The following is a 9606-nucleotide window of genomic DNA, read 5'->3' as shown; positions in this document are numbered from 1 at the left end:
TCGGGGTAGCAGTAGCTTCTGACTAAAAATAAATCTCGTGCTTCAGTATACTTGGTCGGTCGACCAATGTATCCAGTCGATCGACCAAACATGCTGTACAGCAATGCATTCTGACGAATTCTGCAGCACGCGCCGATCTTAAAATAGCTGCCATTTCTTCGTTACTTATCGGAATAAAGAGATTCCCATGGCGTTGGAAAGCTAAGAGGATAATCTTTCACCTCCAATTAGAATCACTTGATTATCAGCTCTAAAACTCGAGATATAGCCATTTGAAACAGGCTGCAATATCGTGAAGTGCTTCTTTGCTTGTCAAATGCTTGTAACTTGTACGCACCCATGCTTCCGCTATCTTTAGGCCTTGAAACACGCGCCAAGTTCGTTACTCAAGATTTCCCTTCATGTAAAATGCTATGCTAAACACTCGGGAACGGATTTGGCTCATTTTCCGCTGAAATCTTCATATTGTTACAAAATCACACGAAAAGGAAGAAATACACGAAACAAGGGAAATAGTAGCATAAACTACTCAATTGAGCTCTGAAATGCGTGTAGAATGGGGTGTAAAACATCATATAATAGACACGCATCAATCATCGTTAAATTTCTTGTTCCATCATTTTTTCAATAGTTTCTAGGGTTTTGTGTTTGATAGTCTATTTCTACATGATTTTATGAATTTTCATGTTGTTTATAAGGTGTTTTGTTTACTTGTGTTGTTTCAATTGTGTATTTTTGTATGGATTAAACAATCTTCAACATTTATTATTGAAGCAATGAATATATATGTGTGAAATTACCTGAGTTATTGTATTATTCAAATAAACTCAGTTATTTTATTTTTTAGTTACTTTTTGTTTGTTATGTTAATCTGCTAATAACAGTTATTATATTACTTTGACCGAGTTATTGTATTATTCAAACTCAGTTATTGTATTTTGTAGTTATTTCTTGTTTGCAGTGTTAATCTGTTAATAACAATTATTGTATTACTTTAACCGAGTTATTGTATTATTCAAATTCAGTTATTGTATTTTGTAGGTACTTCTTGTTTGCTATGTTAGAATATAGGTAGGTAATAATAGTTATTGTATTGCTTTAACCGAGTTATTGTATTAATCTAACCTAGTTATTGTATTGTTTTAACTTAGTTATTTCCAATTAGAGTTGTTGTAAGATGGTGTCTTCTTATGTAACCTGTCTAAGTTGGTTATAGTAATATTACATTTCAATTAATGTATTGTTTTCACTTAGTTATTTCAATTTGGAGTTATTAATGTGGTCTCATATAATATGCTTATAGTTAGTTATAATAACATGCTTTATTTCTCTAATATGCAGTTATTTTATAGTAGTTTTACGATTATTTCAATACTTATAGGTGGTTATTATATATCAGTTGCATAGTTATTTATAACTTACCCCCTTTTTGTTTTTATTTCTTTCAGTGAGCTTTTGTTGTTTGCTGGTTCATCCCTCATCAATAGGTAAGACATGGTTCTCGTTGGGAAGAAATATGGTGGAAGAAACGTGAAAACAACGACAAGACATGGTTCTCGTTGGAAAAAATACTTTTAGACGTTGTATTGGAGTTAAATATATGTAATATTTGTGATGTTACTATTGTTACATGTATTATTTGAAATGCTTTGATGTAATTATGATGATGCTTAGATATAATTTGTTGGAGATGTTTAAGTGTAATGTGTGAGAAACAAAATAGTTATATAATGAAAGTAAGTGGGTTTTTTTTAACCTTGTTATATATTATTATTTCGTTTTTTTAGATTTTGCTATTGCATTAACCAACCTCAATTATTGATTGAATGAAAATGACTAGTTATTCAATTAAACAAGATGAAAACAAACACAAGATAGAAATTTAAATATATTTGAGTTTCACTTTAATGCAATAACACGATTTACTCATTACAATAACTGAGTTTCTACATTACAATAACCACAAATACCAGAGTTTTACATTACAATAACTGAGTTTCTACATTACAATAACCGGGTTTCTACATTAGAATAACTGTAAATATCAGAGAACATTATTCTCAGTAAACAACGAAGTTAACTATTAAATAACTACGTTTTTTCATTAAAATAACCAATTATATACATCAATTATTCCAGTGAACATCAATTGTCTGCGTTCATCGTGATTCAACCTGTAAATCACCAAAAAATAATGAATTATTTCATTGAATATAGTATATACATGCAAGAAGTAATTGCAAGATGTTGTTTCTTTTGTTTACAATTGGCTTGTTCTTGTTGGATATCAGTCTCTTCCACTGCCTTTGTTGTTCAAAATATTTGATGGAAGAATAGTAATGTTTGATGATGTCGAACAACCTAACATCATTTCCAGTTCTTGTTCCTTTGACAAATTTCCTTCGGGTTGGACTTAGCTTTTCTCGGAATTATGCCAGCATCACACTTTGTTCCTTCATATGATTTTCAGGCATCAAGTCACTTATTATTGTATAAAATTCGGATCATATTGTTGACATTTCCATCTTTCTTAAATCAGTAGGATCATAGTCTTGCAATAACTTTCCATCCAAACCATACAAGGGCTTTTTGTACGATCTCTTTGTCCATCTACTTAGGATGTACTGCTCCGGTATGCTATGTAGCCCCTTTTCTGACATAATCCATATAATGTTTATAAAGGATTTATTTCCTCTCAAACATCTTCCATGCACATGTTGTTTCTTTTGTTTCAACATTGTGAACAACCTGTATTGTAACAGCAATTATTTCAATATCAAAACAGAGTTATTATATAGTTCAAAACGGGTTATTGTATTCAGAAAACAAATGAATGACTAAGTAGCCGCATTTAAAATGGGATTTGTTATTTCTATGTAAACATGGTTATTGTATGGAATAGTCTAAACTGCTTGAAGGCAACTGAAACATCTATTATGTTAATGATACTGTTTTCTGCAAATCCTCCAACACCACAAGAACAGGCAGCCGCTTGCACCTCCTTTTGGAATTCGTCCAAAACAGCGTGTAAATTTTAGAGCCATGTTTCATAATCATACTACAGTTATTCCATTATTAACTATTAGTTATTAGAATGAATTAAGTATACTAGTTCACTATAACACTAGCTAAGTAGCTAGTGGATGATATTATAAATAGAATGCATATGCAGTTATTGTAATATAATAATGTAGTTATTCCATTATTAACTAGTAGTTATTACAATGAATTAAGTGAACTAGTTCAGTATAACAGTAGCTATTGTATGATATTATGAACAGAATGTAGAGGCAGTTATTGTAATATAATAACTTAGTTATTCCATTATTAACTAGTAGTTATTATAACGACCTTGTTCATCTATTGAACAACATAACGATGAATAACATAACTAATGTAATCAACATAATGAAAAACGAGATTGGTCATCTGGCTTACACATATTTTCACTGAATTCATCGTCGTTTGATGAGAAAGAGATCGATCCTCAAAATTCATCATTCGATTATCATAATTCATCATTCTCTTGAAAATCACATAAATCTGATTAGAATTGTTATTTGATTTCAATAGCTTTGAGAAAATCACTGAAGTAATTCGATTAATAGCTAAGAAATCATAAATAATATTCATACCTTCGTTTATTTTGATTTGATGCGTTAGGGTTTTCCGAAATTTGACTACTAATTGAAGAAATAACTGATCGTTTCAATTGAAATAATCAAAATTGTGAATGAATTTGTTGTAATCGTATGGAATTACACAAAAAACAGGGAAGAATTTGATGAAATTGTTGATTAATTTGGAAGATTTTGATTGATTTTTCACGTTTTTTGTTGGATGCGAAAATTGAGAAACGGAAATAGATAGATTTAGAGAGAGAAGGAGTTGTTTGTTTTTGTAACGTCTGATTGTGAGGAGTTTGCTTTTGTTAGTTCAATTGTATATATATGCGGGGGTAACTCACGAAAAGTGGCAAACTCACCGGATCCTACCTCTACCTCTCTCTCTCTCTCTCTCTCTCTCTCTCTCTCTCTCTCTCTATATATATATATATATATATATATATATATATATATATATATATATATATATATATATATATATACATATACATATACATATACATATACATATACATATATATGTGTGTGTGTGTGTGTGTGTGTGTGTGTGTGTGTGTGTGTGTGTGTGTGTATATATACATACATACACACATACAGACATACATACATACGTACATACATACATACATACATACATACATATCTTTCAAGTCCATTAGTCCTATTTTCAGCCACATATTTCTTGAGTGTAACTTTGATATTTTACGAGTGTAACATTAATGTTGTACGAGTGTAAATTTAATTTTAAGCCGATTTTTTATATAAAAATTTGAATTTATATAATTTTAATACTTTATGAGTGTAACTTTAATGTTTTACGAGTGTAACTTTGATGCTTTACTAGTGTAACTTTAGTCTTTTTAGGTCATTTTGTATATAAAAAATTGAATTTATGTAATTTTAAGACAAGTTTATGTAACTTTAGTCCAATTTTATGTAACTTTAATGCTTCAGGGGTGTAATTTTAGTCATTAATAGTGTAACTTTAGTCATGTAATCCATTTTATAAATTATTTTGAATTGAAGTAATTTTAGGACAAAGTTTATGTAACTTTATTGCTTCAAAGGCGTAACTTTAGTCGGTAATAGTATAACTTTAATCCTCTATGATGTAACTTTAATACTTGACAGTGTAACTTTATTCCCCGACAAGGCCACAACCACCACAACATCGCCGTATATCACCTACACCACCGCCGCCGAAAATAACAACACCAACTCACACTACAACCAACAAACAATAATCACGACAATTTTTTCAAAAAAAAACGACATATTACGATTATGTTTTCAAAAATCTATTTCATATTTAATAGATTTAAAATGAAAATCAACAAAGTTTTTCAAGAAAAACGAGATAATAAGATTATTATATCAAAACTCTATGATTAAAATAAAAAATCTACCTATTAACAGCACTAAGTCTTTGAGTTTTTTTTTTTTTTTAAAAAAAAACGAGTGGAACCAGATCTGTGTTTTTTTTATTTAAAAAAAAAGAGGTGGTGGTTGGGGCTGTTGAAGGGGTTTGGTGTCGATGACGAAGAAGAAGAAAATGAGAAGAGGAGGATGTCGAGGAAGTGGCGGCATGCGTGGATCTGACGGTAGCAGCGGCAGCAGGTGGCATAAGGCGTGGTGGTTGAAGAAGGTGTTGAAGGAGGCGAGAAGGGCATTTTTGGTTGCAGGGGGTGGTTGGCATTGTTGTTATTATTGTTTGGGTGGTGGTGGGGCTGTGCGTGAGTCATGGCTATGTTGGTAAGGTAGGTGGATGGTTGGCGTCAGCGAGAAAAGCGATGGTGTTAAGTGGGGGCCAGGGGATGAGGTGGCGGTGGTGAGTGGCAACGTAGGAGGTGGGGGAGTGTGAGAAGAGGGGAGAGTAGTGTTTAGGGTTTTGTGTTTGTGAGATAAATGAGAGTGGAGTGGTTGGTTTAGAGAGATAGGAGAGTTTAGAGAGAGGAGGGTTTAGACAGTGGAATGAGGATGTGAGAATTAGTGAAATGGAGTCAATTTTTTCTTTTTAAATTTTTATTCTAATCCACAAATTTTGGTCTAATATTACACAAATTCTCATTTGTGACGGAAGCTATCCGTCACAAGCTGAAGACGGGTCGGGTTGATACCACATTATGAGAATATGGATAAAGTTGACCCACTTTGCTAGAAAATAAAATAATAATTGAGAGGACTGATTTGACAATGCAAAATAAACAATAATAAAAAATTTCCTCCTTCCCTATGCAAACAGACGGTTACATTACAATTTGAGATTTTTCATACCCTCTCTCTTCATTCTCTCTAAGAACCCTAATATTCATCCTCAAGATCTGCAAAATCATCTCCATCTTCCCTATCAATCGTAATCATCATCATCATAATCTTATTGCAAACTGGGAAAAAAAAGCCCTTAATTTATGTCTCTCTTCATTCTCTCCAAAAACCCTAATATACTCATCATCAATTCATCACAATGTTATTACAAACTGGAAAAAAAAATCATCTCTCCACATGTTCATCCTCCTCCTCCGCCTTCAATCTTCATCTCCATATTACATCTCCTTTGTACAATCTTCATCCTACAAAAAGGATAACCCCGAAAAAAATATGGAAGGTATTGTGTTTAACATGTTGATTTTATGGTGATATTTTTTATTTAGTTATTTATTGTAAAATATTGTTGGGGTATTTTGTTTAACAAATAATTTGTAAAAAATGGTCACATTTGTTTCATTAAGATTCGTTTTTTTTGTCTAATTATTTTTGGAAGATTATCAAAATGTTTGTTTTGTTAACATAAAATCCAAAGAATAAACATGGTAGGAATCTTTTGTGTTTTGATTTATTGGATTTTTTTTTATTTATATTTGATGTGCAGATCTGAGTTATTATGTCAAAAAAATGAGGATTCTATCCAAATCATAGAGGTTTAGAGTTCTAATTTAGATGATGAATTTGCTTTAATTTGTCACTATTGCCCAGGTTGTGTTTTTTTTATTTTTATTTTATTTTGCAACTGAGTTGGTTTAATTCTCTATGCAATGGTAATATTGTACGTACTCTGAGATGCTACCATTTTATTTATGTTTGTTTGGATTTACCTCAAAGTCTCTTATAATGATTACATATATGAATAAATATGGTGACATATGAGGTTGTGTTAAGAATGTTATCACCTTAGTTGATAGATGTAATTATTATACGAGCTGTTTGATTTTACCTTAAAGCCTTTAAAATGAAAACATATACGAGTAAAAATGGTGACTTTGGGGATTTTTTGTAGCAGTGTTATCACCTTAGATTGAAATGTAACCATTAAACAATATGTCTGTTTGGATTTGAATGAATTTTATAATGATAACATCTAAGAATAAATATGGTGACATATGGCTTGTGTTAAAAATGTAACCACTTTAGTCTCGAAATGTAATCATGTTTTAAATGTAGCAATATTAGTTAGAATGTTATAATGATAACATCTATGAATAAACATGGTGACATCTGATTTGTGTTAAAAATGTTACCCCCTTACTGTTTTAATTGAAGGTTTTAGTTGATTATGAAGATTAACATAAAATAGCGAGCACAAATACGTCTATAAAACTGACTTCTACACTAATTTAACGTTGCATAAAATGCGTTTTGAAAAGTTTAAACAGTCAGTCATATATGTTACCATTTTAGTGTACAGTGTGACCACCTTTATGAGTACAGTGTTACCATTTTAACCAAAGTTTTAAATTTGATTGCTCTTGTCATAGGTACTAATCTTTCGGGGTGTTTAGACTAAGATGATATCATTTCTTAATAAAACACCCTTGTTCAGTTGTCACCATCTGATTATACAATTATCACCATATCAACTTAGTCTAAACATGGTGACATATAAGTGATTGTTGAAAATGTGACCACCATAGCTGAGGAATGTGTCAATGTTATGTTTTAAATTATTCTTAACATGTTAACATAATGGACTAAACATAGTGACATATATGTGATTGTTCAAAATGTGACCACCTTATCAAAGATATGTACCAATAATATTATGTTTTTGGTGTTACAAATTATCCTTAGGATGTTAACATAATATAATGAACATGGTGACTTATATGTGATTGTTGAAAATGTGAGCATGTTTTTGCAAATATGTGACCATGTTTGAGGAAAGTACCAATATTATTAACTTGTTAACATAATTGACTAAACATGGTGACAGATATGTGAATGTGACCACTACCTTATCAGAGATATGTACCTATCTTAGTCTGATTATACAATTGTCACCATATTAACATATTTATTAAACATGGTGAATTATATGTGATTGTTGAAAATGTGACCACCTTATCAAAGATATGTACTTATATTTTAGGAACGTACAAATATTATTAACTTGTTAACATAATTGACTAAACATGGTGACATGTATGTGAATGTGACCACCTTATCAGAAATATGTACCTATCTTTGTCTACTATACAATTGTCACCATAATGACATATATGTGAATGTGATCAACTTCGCACATCTTTTGATTGTGGTGAAAATGTTATTACCTGAATATGCATACAAAGGAGAATGTGTCACAATATTACCATGTTAGTGTGTAAGAACATAAGCTAACATGGTTACATTTGACATATTGTCTTATGTCACTACATTCCTGCATAAATAATGCCACTAATTTGTTGACATTTTTAATACCAATTAAGCATTGTTATTATGGTTACATTTCAGTCTAAGATGATATAATTTTACTAAGGTGGTAACATTTATGGCACACATTCTGTAATGTGGCAAAACATACTTACTAAGATGGTAACAGTTTTAACACAAACTCACATGTCACCATGTTCATTCATATATGTTACCATTATAAGATTCATTTAAATCAAAGAAACTTATTGTACATGGTTACATTTATTGACTTAGATTATAAAATTTTACACAAACTTTCATGTCACCATCTCAATGCATATATGTGTTCATTATAATAAGTCTTTATTCAAATTCAATCACATCTTCTTTGTACAGTTAGATTTTAATGGTATAACTAAGATGGTAACATTCTACCCATTAACGGGTTACATTAAATGTTAATGTGTAAACATCTAAAGTTTATATGCTGATAATGTGTTCATATTTACCAGCAACGAGACATCGGATATGTTAGTGGCACATATGTGTCCCTTAATATGGACGAAGATCAACCAACTATAGAGTTGCGGGCGCCTGCTATTATTGACCTTATACGTTGTACGACAACGGGCGTAATCAACGTAAAAAAAAAAACAAGAACTTGGGAAAGAAGAAGGCTAAGAAAGGGACTGAGATGCGGGCAGCTAACAGTTTCGCGTACAATGTTCTTCCGTGTCTGATATAAAAGGCGCAGAAGGGCATTAGGGTATATGATAACAATCCGACCACATTTTGGGGAAAACGTTTTAGGTAGTACATGTTGTATAGTGATGTAAGGTTGTTATAACATTGTCAGCGTACGTTTCGTAAGCACAAGTGCTCAAATTGTTACCATTTCATTATAGTATATCACTATGTTTAACTAAATATGTTACAATTTCACTCCAAAGATGTCACTAGTTTAGCTATGTATGCTATCATTTCGGAAATCATTTCAGAATACCAATATAATTTAATTGGTAACACTATACTCTCTGTGGTAACATTAGAAATTAAAAGAACGAAGTATGTAGTATTTTACTACTGATGTGGTCACGTATTAGTATCTTATATTAACATTATGTTATGTTACTATTTAAAATAAATCTGTTACCAACTAATTACAATTTTATATACATTCTCAAATGGTAACAATGTACTTTCTTATAGTAACATTAGAAATTAAACGAACAATTTTTTGTAGTATTTTAGAACTGAAGGTAATACTACTATAGTCTCGTAAATGATAACATTGTATTCTCTTATGGTCACATACTACTCTTTGAAGTATTTTATAATTTTAGTGATCATA

The 9606-nt window shown here is 31.0% G+C and overlaps 1 long non-coding RNA gene across 1 annotated transcript; it reads left to right on the top strand.

The window, feature by feature from the left end:
• Positions 1-5818: 5818 nt before the first annotated feature.
• On the top strand, positions 5819-9182 carry LOC141626861 (uncharacterized). The gene is made up of 2 exons (XR_012536441.1): positions 5819-6231; positions 8768-9182. It is a non-coding gene; the product is annotated as an uncharacterized LOC141626861 (long non-coding RNA).
• Positions 9183-9606: the final 424 nt, after the last annotated feature.

Source organism: Silene latifolia, chromosome Y, assembly GCF_048544455.1.
Source record: "Silene latifolia isolate original U9 population chromosome Y, ASM4854445v1, whole genome shotgun sequence".
NCBI lineage: Eukaryota > Viridiplantae > Streptophyta > Magnoliopsida > Caryophyllales > Caryophyllaceae > Silene > Silene latifolia.
The sequence above is the reverse complement of the archived record's forward strand: the minus strand, read 5'-3'. Positions and strand labels throughout refer to the sequence as shown.